A 14,526-nucleotide genomic window follows, 5' to 3' on the forward strand; every position below is an offset into this window, starting at 1 on the left:
TTCCATTTTTAGTTTTTTGAGGAAACCTCCATACTGTCTTCCATAGTGGCTGCACAGTCTGCAATCCACCAGCAGTGCACAAGTGTCCTTTTTCTCACATCCTCTCCAGCACTTGTCGTTTGTTGATTTGTTGATGATAGCCATTCTGACAGGTGTGAGATGATACCTCATTGTTGTTTTGATTTGCATCTCTCAGATGATTAGTGACTTTGAGCATGTTTTCATATGCCTCTTGGCTTTCTGAATGTCCTCTTTTGAAAGGTGTCTACTTAGGTCCTTTGCCCATTTTTTGATTGGATTGTTTATCTTCCTTTTGTTAAGTTGTATGAGTTCCCTATAAATTTTGGAGATTAGGCCCTAATCAGATATGACATTGGCAAATATGTTTTCCCACACAGTGGGTTTTCTCGTTGTTTTGTTGATGGTTTCTTTTGCTGTGCAGAAGCTTTTTATTTTGATGTAGTCCCATTTGTTCATTTTCTCTTTAGTTTCAAGTGCCCTAGGAGCTGTATAGTGAAGAAATTGCTTCGGCATATGTCTGAGATTTTGTTGCCTTTGAATTCTTCTAGAATTTTTATGGTTTCCTGTCGTACATTTAAGTCCTTTATCCATTTTGAGTTTATTTTTGTGTATGGTGTAAGTTGGTGATCTAGTTTCATTTTCTTGCATATCTGTCCAATTTTCCCAACACCACTTATTGAAGAGACTATCTTGGCTCCATGGAATGTTCTTTCCTCCTCTGTCAAATATTAATTGAGCACATTGGTTCGGGCCGATTTCTGGGTTCTCTATTCTATTCCATTGATCTATATGCCTGTTCTTATGCCAGTACCAGGCAGTTTTGAGAACAGTGGCTTTGTAATACACCTTGATATCTGGTATTGAGGTCCCACCTACTTTGTTCTTTCTCAGGATTGCTGCAGCTATTCAGGGTCTTTTTTTATTCCAGATGAATTTTTGGAGAGTTCGTTCTAGATCTGTGAAGTATGCCTTTGGTATTTTAATGGGAAATGCGTTGAATTTATAGATTGCTTTGGGTAGTATGGACATTTTAATGATGTTGTTTCTACCAATCCATGAACACGGTATGTTCTTCCATCTCTTTATGTCTTCCTCTATCTCTGTTTTCAACTTCCTGTAGTTTTCTGAGTAGAGGTCTTTTACCTCTTTAGTTAAGTTATTCCTAGGTATCTTAATTTTTTTGGTGCGATGGTAAATGGGATTGTTTTTCTAATCTCTCTTTCTGAAAGTTCACTATTGGTGTATAGAAATGCCTCAGATTTCTTGGGGTTAATTTTGTATCCTGATACATTGCCAAATTCATGTGTTAAGTCTAGTAGCTTTTTGATGGAGTCTCTAGGGTTTTGTATGTATAATATCATGTCATCTGCAAATAAGGACAGTTTTACTTCCTCTTTTCCAATTTGGATGCCTTTTATTTCTTCTTCTTGCCTAATTGCAATGGCTAATACTTCCAGTACTATGTTGAACAGGAGTAGTGAGAGTGGGCATCCCTGTCTTGTTCCTGTTCTTAGGGGAAATGGTGTTAGTTTTTGTCCATTGAATATGATGTTGGCTGTGGGCCTGTCATATATGGCTTTTATTATGTTGAGGTATGATCCTTCTACTCCCACCTTGCTGAGAGTTTTTATCAAAAATGGGTGTTGGATTTTGTCAAATGCTTTTTCTGCATCAATTGATATGACCATGTGGTTTTTTTCTTTCAGTTTGTTTATGTGATGTATCACGTTTATTGATTTGCGGATATTGTACCATCCTTGCATCCCTGGGATAAATCCTACTTGGTCATGGTGTATGATCTTTCTGATGTACTGCTGGATCCAATTTGCTAAGATTTTGTTGAGGATTTTGGCATCTATGTTCATGAGGGATATTGGCCTGTAATTCTCTTTCATTGTGTTGTCTTTACCTGGTTTTTTGTATTAGGGTGATGCTGGCTTCATAGAGTGAGCTTGGAAGTGTTCCTTCCTCTTGAATTTTTTGTAGTAGTCTGAGGAGGATAGGTTTTAGTTCTTCCTTGAATGTTTGGTAAAACTCCCCTGTGAATCCGTCTGGTCCTGGGCTTTTGTTTGCTGGAAGCTTTTTGATGACTGCTTCAATTTCTTCCATAGTCATTGGCCTATTGAGATTTTTAGATTCTTCCTGATTGAGTGCTGGAATGTTGTATTTTTCTAGGAATTTGTCCATTTCCTCCAGATTGTCTAGTTTGTTGGAGTAGAGCTGTCCATAGTATTTTTTAACAATCATTTGTATTTCTGTGGGGTCTGTTGTTATTTCGCCTCTATCATTTCTGATTTTGTTTATTTTGGTTCTCTCTCTTTGCTTCTTGGTGAGCCTGGCTAGAGGTTTGTCAATCTTGTTTATCCTTTCAAAGAACCAGCTCTTGGTTTCATTGATTTTCTGTAATGTTTTTTTTGGTCTCTATGTCATTTATTTCTGCTCTAATCTTTATTATCTCCTTCCTTCTGCTCACTCTGGGGTTTTCTTGTTGCTCTCTTTCTAGTTCTTTGAGTTGTAGAGTTAGATGATTTACTACCATTTTTTCCTGTTTTTTGAGATAGGCCTGTAGATCTATAAACTTCCCTCTCAGGATTGCTTTCATTGTGTCCCATAGGTTTTGGATTGATGTGTTTTCATTGTCATTAGTTTCCAGGATGCTTTTAATTTCTTCTTTGATCTCATTGGTAACCCAATCAACATTTAATAACATGCTATTCAGCTTCCAAGTGTTTGAGTATTTTGGGTTGCTCTTATTGTAGTTTATTTCTAATATTATGCTATCGTGGTCTGAGAAGATGCTTGGTATGATTTCAATCTTCTTGAATTTGGGGAGACTTTGCTTGTGACCCAATATGTGGTCTATTTTTGAATCTGTCCCATGAGCACTTCAGTGGAATGTATATTCTGCAGCTTTGGGGTGAAGTGTTCTGAAGATATCTATTAAGTCCATCTGATCTAGTGAGTCATTTAGGATTGCTGTTTTTTTGCTGATTGTTTGTCTAGCAGACTTATCCAGTGATGTCAGTGGTGTATTAAAGTCCCCTACTATGATTGTATTGTTGTCGATCTCTCCTTTGATATCTTCCAGGAGTTTTTTATGTATTTGGGTGCTCCTGCATTGGGTGCATATATGTTTACCAGGGTTATATCTTCTTGTTGTATTGATCCCTTTAGTATTATGAAGTGGCCTTCCTTATTTCTTGTTATGGCCTTCACTTTGAGGTGTATTTTGTCCGATATAAGTATTGCTACCCCAGCTTTCTTTTCCTTTCCATTTGCCTGAAAGATATTTTTCCATCCCTTCACTTTCAGTCTGTGTGAGTCCCTTCTAATGAGGTGGGTCTCTTGTAGACAGCAGATGTATGGGTCATGTTTTTTTATCCATTCAGCCACTCGATGTCTTTTGGTTGGAGCATTTAGTCCGTTTACGTTTAAAGTTATTATTGAAAGGTACTTGTTTGTAGCCATTTGTATTTTTTGTGCCTGTTTTCTCTCTGAGCTTTTTATTTCTTCTTTTTTACACCAGTCCCTTTAGCATTTCTTGCATTGCTGGCTTGGTGGTGATAAACTCCCTTAGCCTTTTTTGTCTGTGAAGCTTCTTATTTCCCCTTCAATTTTGAATGATAGCCTTGCTGGATAGAGTATTCTTGGGTTCAGTCCTTTGCTTTGCATCACTTTGTAAATTTCCGTCCATTCTTTTCTGGCCTGATGTGTTTCTGTTGAGAAATCATTTGATAATCTAATGGGAGATCCCTTGTATGTAACTTTCCGTCTCTCTCTTGCAGCCTGTAAGGTTCTCTCTTTGTCCTGAACATTTGCCATGGTAATTATGATATGTCTTGGTGTGGGTCTTTTCGGGTTCACCTTGTTTGGGACTCTCTGTGCTTGTGTGACTTTTTTCTTCCCCACCTCAGGGAAGTTTTCTGATATTATTTCTTCGAATAGGTTTTCTAATCCTTGTTCATCTTTCTGTTGTTCTGGCACCGCTATTATTAGTATGTTGTTTCGTTTCATGTTGTCCCAAAGCTCCCTTAGGTTCTCCTCCTGTCTTTTAATTTTTTTCTCCAATTGCAGTACATTTTGGGTGTGTTTTGCTTCCTTGTCTTCTAATTCACTAATTCGGTCCTTCGCTTCTCCTAGTCTACTGTTGATGCTTTCAATGGTGTTTTTTATTGCAGCTATATCACTCTTCATTTCTTCTTGGGTCTTGCATAAGTTATTGATTTTTTCATCTGTTTCTTCTTGCTCTTGCATAAGTAGTTGATTTTTTCCTCCATCCGGTTTATGCACGCTAGGACCCTTATTCTGAATTCTTTTTCTGTCATGTTGCATGCCTCTGTCTCATTTAGCTGCTTTTCTGGTGAGTCCTCCTTTTCTTTCCTTTGGGGTTTTCTCTGCCTACCCATGTTTGATCTCACTGACATATCTAGATGTTGAGTCGTTCAGTGGCTGCTCCCTGGGTGGCAGTGGCTCCTTGGGCTGTGGTTGCTCCTTGGGTGGTTGCAGTAGCAGCTGCTCCTCAGTTGGCAGCAGCTCCTCTGGTGGATGTTGTTCACAGCTGTGGTGGCTCTTCTGGCTGGTGGGGGGAGGCTTCACGTACAGCTGCTGTTCCTCAGACAGAGGGTGTGGTGATCAGGAGGCTGCTGTTGCTTGGATCTGCTGCGTTGATTTAAAGGCACAAAATACAACACAACAAGGCACAATGTACCAGGCACTGAACACAAATATATTCACGATATTAATAACCCCAAATAAAGGTGACCTCCCCGATTTAAGAGAATTAGGGGGTAAGGAGGAAAGAAGAGAAAAAGATAAAAGAGAAAAAAGAAAAGAAAAATGATAAGTAAAAAAAAAGGAGTGCAAAAATGAAATTGGGAAAAAAAGAGGGTGAAAAAAAGAAAAAGAAGAAATAAAAAAGAGTGAAAAGAGAGAATGAAGTAGAAGAGGGGAAGAGACTATTTGTATGAGGAGAAAACTCCGATAGAACTGCCACTAATCCCAACAAATTCCAGCAACAGATCCCTGGAGATGAATGCAAACTACAAACAACCAATGATATCAAGAGAGGCAAGGGAAAACAGAAGCACAAAAATAGCTGGGGGTGGGGGAGGGGAGGGAGGGTAAAAACCAGCAGATAAAAAGAAAAAGAAAAAGCAAAACAACCTCACAACCAGTCCTAAAAAAGAAAAAAAACAACACAAAACAATACAAGAAAAAAAAACTCACACACACAAACAAACAAACAAAAAAACAATATATTCAACGATCAAGGAAACAGCATGAAAACAATCGAAAGATAAGAGAAAAAAATGTTTGGATAGTGAAGAAGGATAAGGAATAGCTGTATAAGGATTAAGAGCAGTGGATTGGAAATAGGATATATAAGAAGGGTGAAATTGGATAGGGGGTAAAAAGACGGAATAGGGAAAATCTAAAGCAGGAATAGGGTAAGAGAAACAGGACACCAAAAGGGGAAAAGTGAGGAAGAGGGTTTTAGCATAGAGGTAAAATTGAGGTAGGGAAAATTGATGCTAAAGGAGTGATGAAAATAGAATGGAGAACACTACTCCCAAAATAAAAAAAGAGAAAATAAAATGGCACTTTAAAAAATGGTAAAATGGTAGCAGTAATAATACTGGTTAAAAATAAAAATGTAGTAATTAAAAGGGTAAAATCAGGTGATGGAAAAAGAAGAAAAAGAAAAAAATTGGTTTCTTAGTTGAAAGGCAAAAAAAGAAAAAATATTTGCAGTAGTGAAGGTCTTTTGGTTCTTCTACTCTTCAGCCTGGCTTGCCTTAGTCCTGCCAGGTATTCAGGAGATTGTTGAATTTCCCTGCGATACACTGTTCCTTCGTGTTGTAAGTCACAGTCCTGATTTTAAAGCAGGCCGTATTTGTGATCCAGACTGCCTTAATTTGTGTTTACCCAAGAGTCAGTTTGTGGCTCAGCCTCTGGGTGGCAGTGTTTTGGGGTTGGCCTCTGAGGCTATATGGCTTCTCTACCCAGCAGCAAGGGTTTATTTTTTCTATTGCACTTAAAACTGATTGGGGAGGTCAACTGCCCAGAGCTGGTTCTTAAATAATCGTTACCCTGCTCTGCGTTGTTGGTGGGATTGAATGTCCCTCTATAGGCCAGACCCTGGTAACTCCCAGGGACTAATCAGATTATTTTAATCCTTTATCTCGTACAGGGTGGAATCTGGGTGTGGCTGTGCTCCTTGCCTGGGGGGTGGGGGGAGGAATTTTACCCTCCGGAGAGAATGGCTGCCCCAGTCCTGGGCCCAGGGGTGTCTCAGCACTCAATTCACTGCCACCTCTCCCAGCCCCCCTTCTCTCCTCAGCCTCTCCCCAGATTCCACTCGTCCGCACCTCCTCCCTCTCTTCAGCACAGGTGAGTGTCTGTATCCGAACTGTCCTATGAGCAGGGTTCAGTGAAAACAGAGAAACAAACAAATGCCGGCTGGCCGCGGAAACGCTCCTCTCTTACCGGCACTGCAAGCTCTGGTCAGCTCCTCAGGCTGCCCCCTTTAGGCTCAGTCTTCCGTAATCACAGAATCCAAATCTCAAGTCCCCTGGCGCCAGGAATCCCATGGAACTCCTTTCCCCAGTCAGGGGCTGTGTCTGTCCCAAGAGATGTGGCTGTCTGCCATGCGGTCTCCCTCCGACCCTCTGGGCTCAGAGGTCTGGCAAAGTTTCCTGCCCAGATCCCTGGTTTTTTACCTTTCCAGGGGAGCTCTGCCCTTCCCGGCTGCAAACCGTCTCACCAGCTGAGTAATTTCGCCAATTCGGGGTGGGTGTTATTAGTTTCAGCTGCTTACTCCATTTTCTCCAGGACAAGACCTGGGACGAGTCTGCCTATATCACCGCCATCTTGCTTCTCCTATATTTTTCATTACAGAACTTCTTTTCAGCTAGTCTACAGATGGTTCTTGATGGTTGTTCTATAACAGTGATGGCGAACCTTTTGAGCTCAGCATGTCAGCATTTTGAAAAACTCTAACTTAACTCTGGTGCCGTGTCACATATAGAAATTTTTTGATATTTGCAACCATAGTAAAACAAAGATGTATATTTTTGATATTTATTTTATATATTTAAATGCCATTTAACAAAGAAAAATCAACCCATAAAATGAGTTCGCGTGTCACCTCAGACATGAAATAATCTCATACATGTAAAAAAAACTATAAAATACTACAGTATATTATATGTACCCTTCACCCAATTTCTTAGGTGTTCATAATTTAAACATAACCATTCTACAACTAACAAAATTTGGAATATATTTTTCTTATAATCTCTTTAATGTTACTTAATCCATTTACTTTGTTTTTGTTAATCTTCACCCAAGGATATTTTTCCATTGAATTTTAGAGAGAGTGAAGGGAAAGGGAGAGACACATTGATTGGTTGCCTCCTGCACATGCTTTGATAGGGGATCAAGCCAGCAACTGAGGTACATGTGCTTGACTGGAATCGAATCTGGGACCCTTCAGTCCACAAGCTAATGCTCTATCCACTGAGAAAAACATGGTGCAGCTTAATTCATTTACTTTTAATCTATATGTGTCTTTATATTTAAAGTGGATTGTGTTTTTGATTCACCCTCATAATCTGTCTTTTAATTGGTGCATTTATGCCACTGACTTTCAGAGTGCTTACTAATAGAGTTACTACCATATCAGGCAGCTTCTGGGGCTTCTGGGACCAGCATGCCCTGGATGGTGGCTCGCACTGTCCCGCCCTACCTGCAGTATCCAAATTAGCAGCCATCTTTGTTGGCGGTTAATTTGCATATCGTGCTGATTAGCCAATGGTAGGCATAGCGAAGGTACAGTCAATTACCATGTTTGTCTATTATTAGATAGGATAAGTTAGACACTGGTTTTACATAAACCAGAAGTATTTCTTTCCAAATATGGAATTTACTATTATCCAAAATCTAGATGAAGTAGAACATTTGTTTTATTTAACAAACAGTGTAATAGTTTTGTGCTAAGTATAGGAGATATATAATTAAATAAATAACATTCTCAAAAAGCTTATGACCGTACTGAAAAGGGACATATAAATGTTCAATTGGATATGATTGGATATGGTCATGATACAAGTATACACTGATAGTGATGCTGCTGCTGCTGATGATGATAATGATGGTGACGCCTAACATATATTGAGCACTCACTTTCTATTGCACTTATCATCTTAGGTGCTGTGTTTGGATTATCAATTTATTAGAATAATATCATCTCCATTATATACTTGAGGAATGAGATGCACCGAGAAGCTAATAAGTTACCTAAGAGCAGACAGACAGCAAGTGGTAGAGCTGGTAGACCAGGTCTGTGTACCTGGCAGCCATTCAAATCTCAGAAGGCAGTTTAGCAAAGCTCCTTGGAAGAGGAGAGAGAAGCTACAAGTTGAAGCATCAATACATGCTACCTGAGTAAAGAAAGGGTAGATGAGCATCCAGTCAGAAGAAAAAGAATGCGCACTTATTGCAAACAATGCAGGATGTGTGTAGAACTGTACATAAGCCTGGATATCTGTAACCTGGGGTGGATGGTGGCTGCCATATTAGGATAGGAAGCTGGAGAGATAGGAAAGAGGTTGCTATTGAGGGTTTTATTCTAACTAAAGAGGTTTGATTTTTTTAATGGTTTTATTTTTTTTTTAATTTAAGAGAAAGAGACATTAGTTGGTTGCCTTCCACACATGCATGGACTGGGAATAGAACCCACAACCTGGGTATGTGTCCTGACTGGGAATCAATCCCACAACCATTTGGAGTAAGGGTCAAAGTTCCAAACAACTGAGCCACATGGGCCAGGGCTGGGTTTTTTTTTTTTTTTTATTGTGGAAGGAAGGGAACCACTGTGGGATCCTAAGAATGGTGAAGAATTTACAGGGTCAAGTTTGTAGTTTTATTGAACAAGACTCCTTGCTCCTCATTTTTTTTTTCAGGCACATGAGGTCCTCCAGAGCTTTGTACAGTCACAGACTGTAACAAAGGAATCCATCCTGCCGGCAGACAAAGCCCTCACTGCTGGGGAGAAGGCTCTAGCAGGTACAGGACAGGGCTCTGATCACAGAGGGGAGGGGAGGTTCCTGTAGTGCCTGCAACAGGTGTGAGAGCAAAACCCTCCTGAAACAAGGCGCTTCTGGTCCTGTTAAACAAGTCAACTAAACTGAAACTAACCCAGGGAATTATGGTAGCTTAATCAGCCAATTACTGCCTTTCCATCACATTCTCCTTACCATTTTAAAGTCCGTTTAGTCTCTGAGCTCAGGAGGGCACAGCTGAGCATAAATTATTTTCTTTCCTCTGTAAAACCCTTGGGGAACAGCTGAGCGTGCCAAGAATTGGGAAGCTGAGAAGGAACAGGAGCTGCTAAGACAGAACAGAAGGAACAGCAGGAAAAAATGGATGCCCAAGATAAAAGCTTCTAGGAACACCTAGTCCAACTGAAGGAGAAGATTAGGAGACAAAGCGAAAGCCACCTGAAGGAGCAGGAAAGAATGCTGGAGCACAAGCAGAAGGTAAGTCCGGGTGCGGTCTGGGCAGTGGATAGAGGACAATCAACAACCTGGGTCCTCGTGAAGGGGAGGACAAAACATTTAACTGAACTCATAATCCCTGAAGGAAACTCAAAGGCATAGGAGTCAGTGAAATGGCAAATTAATCGGGTCATTCTAAAGCCCTAAGTCTAGGACTCAGCAACTTCTGTGGCGTTAGAGTCTGCAAGGTGCAAATGACATGCTGCAGACTCCTGAACTGGCTTCTCGTGCCCCCAAGTGAATAGGACCTTAGTCCTGTAGTCCTTAGGATGTTTGCTACAACCATCAAAGAGACTTCATGTAGATCCATCTGGTATTCTGTGCACCCAGAGTAAAATGCATGCTTTGTCCCAACCTGGAGTTTGATAACCAGTGTTGTATAGAGACTCAGAAATTCCCATTATGTGTTACATGTGTGTAGTCATCCCACATCAATAGAATCAAGAAATAATTTGAATTGAACCTCCAACCTTCCCAAAGAGCATCCTTAGGGCTGGAACAACCCAGCTCCTCCCCACCCTGTATAGTCACACTGAGGGACCTTAGAAAGGCATAAAGCATGGATACTCCCACTACGAGGTCCAAATATTTGGAAATTTTTGGACAAATGTATCAAAGAGCAACTAAGTTAGTAGAAAAATAGAACATGTGCTTAGCTGCAGCAGTTGTTAAATACAAAGTGCTGCTGATTGGGATTTTCAAAAGGGAATTCTCTCCTCTTCTACAGATTCAAGAAGAACTACTTATTGAGGGATTTGAAAACGAATCTGAGAAGATGAGGAAAGAGATAAATCAACTAAAAAAGAGATTCAAGAAACTGAAAACATTGGCCTTCAATATTTATAGAGCTCTTTTATATGGCAGCCAGTACACTACTCGAGCACTCCCTGGTCCAATGAAGAAAATAGGGCAGTTTTCTTTTTCAGATAGGCCGAGAATGTTTAGGAGAGATATTATAAAAGGCTCCTTATGTTATAACAGCATAACACTGTGGCCCATTTTATTAGTATGTGTGCCATGGTAGTTTTGCCCAAGAAAAGTTTAAAAATAAAGAGTGATTACCAAAAAATACCAGGGACTGATGTACAAAACAAAACAAAAAAACAAGCTCACTTTTGATTGAATTAATTAATTTAAAGAAATGAAAAACAAGTTAAAAGATGATTTATTCATAGTAAAGGTTTAAATAAGGCAAAAAGACAAATGGTGTGATGAGGAAAACATTGGCAATTTGTATTATTATTATTATTATTATTTTAAAATATATTTTATTGATTTTTTACAGAGAGGAAGGGAGAGAGATAGAGAGTTAGAAACATCGATGAGAGAGAAACATCGATCAGCTGCCTCCTGCACATCTCCCACCGGGGATGTGCCCGCAACCCAGGTACATGCCCTTGACCGGAATCGAACCTGGGACCTTTCAGTCCGCAGGCCGACGCTCTATCCACTGAGCCAAACCAGTTTCGGCTGTATTATTATTATTATTATTATTATTATTATTATTATTATTTCTTCAGCTATAATGATCCTTATGAATCTGGGAGCAAAGAGCAGCAAAGACATTTTTTAAATGGGCAAAAGTATAACAGATAAAACATTTAACTTTACTGATTGTAAAGATATCCAAAGTAAAAGTAGAAAGTACTGGTGTCATCTGTCAGAAGGACATTTTGATAGGACATTATGTTGGCAAAGGTTTAAGGAACCTGGCAGTTTCTGCTATTTGTCAGGGACAATGCAAACTGTGGAAAATACACATCAAAATTTTAAATGCTCAACAGAAAGAGTGCACTTATTACAGCAAGAAACAGAAGTTACAAGATGTGGATCTTAACTTTGTTGTCCTTTGGGCCTCTCAATAGGTCTTGGAATTTCTCCCGAATTTATGTTCAGATATAAAGTCTACAGGGATGGCCATTGGAATCATCTCCAAATTCCTGCCCCACATTTATAAAGATGGTGAATTAGAAGGAAAAATTTTTTTCAGGGTCAGCTCAACACTTTAAGAATTCTTTTCAGCCGTGTAGGGCTTAAGACCTTTGTGGTTAGAATGAACTGCTTGTAATTCCACACGCTGTATGTAGTCTCTTGACTCTGGACCTTTGCACACAGGACACAGACTTCTTAAAGACCCGGCTGCTCAACCTGCTCCCTTTATTTGCCAGCTTCTGTCCCTCCTCAACCACTGCTATTTCCTGGTTTCCTGAGATTGCATCAGGTATCTTTGGGCTAAACATTGTGCTGATCTCCCAGCTACCATAGCACTTTCATATAATTGCAAAATTAAAATGACCTGTTTACAGCTGTCTCTGTTACTACCTCGTGAGCTCATCTACTTGATCATCTTCATCACTGTATATTTGGCTCCTACCACATACACACCAGGTGTTCAAAAAATAGGGGTGATTCTATGAGCTGCCATCCAACAGTGCCCCAACTAGCATTTTCTTACTATATTCACTACTCTCTAGGTTCCCAAAATAAAGGACACAGTTTTAGGAACTAGTGAAGTATGGACTTAATGAGGCAGAAAGGATATGCACAACCGTCTGAACTTGCTGCCCTGCTCTCTCTGAGGAATGGGATCCTCCATGTGCTCTGGGTTCTTCAAGCTTCTCTCCCATGACAATTACCCAGCAATGAGGTCACCACCTTTGACTCAAAGTGCAGTTATGACATTTAAAATAGTAAAGAAAGAGGCAGTATTTTGTATTCTTATTTGCACCACAACTCTTCTGTGCCTTTAAGGTGCTTCTGTTGAAACAAAATTATGCTTTTGCTATGAAGATCAATTTCTCATTGAATATGATGCCCACAGCTGATGATGCAACTAGAGTCAGCATGCAAACATACACAGCACAGTGTTTTTTCTGCATTATTTTAAATTTAACTACTTCCTGGATAAAATAATTTTCTCCAGCTCCAAACTGCTATTCTCCTGAGCCTTGTCTCCTTATTTGCTCTCCAGGATAAAACACTTTTATTGGACACTGCAACTTTATCAATTGCCCTTGCTTTCTGTCCACACCAAGGAAACTAGTAAAATTTCTTATTTCAAGCCTCCTTTCCTATCTGTTATACTTTAATATAATAACTCATCTGTGCACATTGGCACATTAATATATGACAGACTTTATTTTTTTTTTTTTTAAATATATTTTATTGATTTTTCACAGAGAGGAAGGGAGAGAGATAGAGAGTCAGAAACATCGATGAGAGAGAAACATCGATCAGCCGCCTCCTGCACATCACCTACTGGAGATGTGCCCGCAACACAGGTACATGCCCTTGACCGGAATCGAACCTGGGACCTTTCGGTCCGCAGGCCGACGCTCTATCCACTGAGCCAAACCGGTTTCGGCAATATATGACAGACTTTATATGTCATCATTGATTACCAAATACTTGTCTAAAATAATGAATGAACAATAAATGACAATACACAATATGTAACAGAAAATGTTTCCTGATAAATAACTTTTGTGTTTTAAAAGATAAGCTACTTTACTTAATGTATTTATTTTTCTATTCCAAATTTCCCCTTGTAAGGACACCAGTAGTATTGGATTTGGGTCCACCCTACTGACCTTGTTTTAATGTGATTATCTCTGTAAAGGTGCTATCTCCAAAACAGATCATATTCTGAGATATTGGGGGTTAAGGATGTCAACATATGAGTTTGGGAGGGTATACAATTCAACCCATAACACTACCCAAGGTCACACATCTAGGAAGTAGGATAAGCAGGATTTGATCCTAGGTCTGGAATGTTGGAGTCCATAGCATCACCTTATCATATGATGGAGATAGAGAGAAAAAGAGAGGAGGTAGGGGAGAGGAGAGGAGAGAGATGAATCCTAGTGGCCACTCTCTGCATGTCACAATCATTAAAGAGGTTCACAATACACAGAAAAGTAGAAAATAAATACAATGACATCAATGAATTAGAAATGCTGTTAATATCAGAGTACATAATGTTCAAGACTCTGATCAGTTTGCTGTTCACATAAATAGACCAATTTTATGCCTATCACACATTAAATTATTCTCAAGAAACATGTCCAAATCTATCTATAGACAGTAGCTTTGTTCATCTGCAAAGGTGTTCAGAGTATAGGCAGGAAATTCATGTTTTCATGTTAATGGTGAATTAAAAGTCTCATCAACAAAGAAATTCCTCTCCATAGCAATGTAAAAAAGGAAGAAATCTCTTTTACTACTGAGTAAACAATACTGAGTATGTCCCTATAGCTAGACTGAAAGTGTCTAGAAAGTTAGATAAAATTTCACATTATTTACAGATTGAAACAGGAAATTTTAGGGGTGAAAAAGACAGGTTTTAGGAAATTTTAGAAATTAAGGGGACCATGGAAGAAACACAGGGCTGCAGAGCAGCAGAAGGTATATTTCCATAGAATGAGTGAGCTGAAAACAGCAAAAGGTCCATATTTACAAAATAAAGAGAAAGAAGCCCTTCATCCCAAAGGAGAAGAAGAAACCCCAAAGGGAATAGAAAAACAAGGAAGGGGGGATGGGGGGAAAACCTCACAGGTCCCATGTGAGGTTGGACCTTTGAGCTCAGGAGTTACTATAGTAACCAGTCTAAAATAGTGACCAATCAGAGGGGATATCAAGGCACAAAGATCTACAGCCTTTATAAACTGTAGGGAAAGGAACTCAGTGGAACTCTTCCCCATCCCCTCCTGTTAGTAGGTAGTTGTTCTTTTTTTTCTTGCATAATTTTATTTTATTTTATTTTAAATTCTTTATTATTTAAGGTATTACAAATGTGTCCTCATCTCTCCCCCCATTAAACCCCCATTCTCCACCCCCCCCCCGACTCATGCTCTCATCCCCCTATTGTCCATGTCCATTGGTTTGGCTTATATGCATGCATCCAAGTCCTTTGGGTGGTCTCTTCCCCCTTGCCCCCCCCCCTCCCCCA

The 14,526-nt window shown here is 39.6% G+C and overlaps 1 pseudogene; it reads left to right on the plus strand.

Annotated features, from left to right (window-relative positions):
- The window catches only part of LOC102427411, a 34,816-nt pseudogene that overhangs the window by 17,923 nt on the left and 2,367 nt on the right, over nt 1-14,526 (plus strand).

This window comes from Myotis lucifugus, unplaced genomic scaffold (assembly GCF_000147115.1).
Source record: "Myotis lucifugus unplaced genomic scaffold, Myoluc2.0 scaffold_799, whole genome shotgun sequence".
In the NCBI taxonomy this organism is placed as follows: domain Eukaryota; kingdom Metazoa; phylum Chordata; class Mammalia; order Chiroptera; family Vespertilionidae; genus Myotis; species Myotis lucifugus.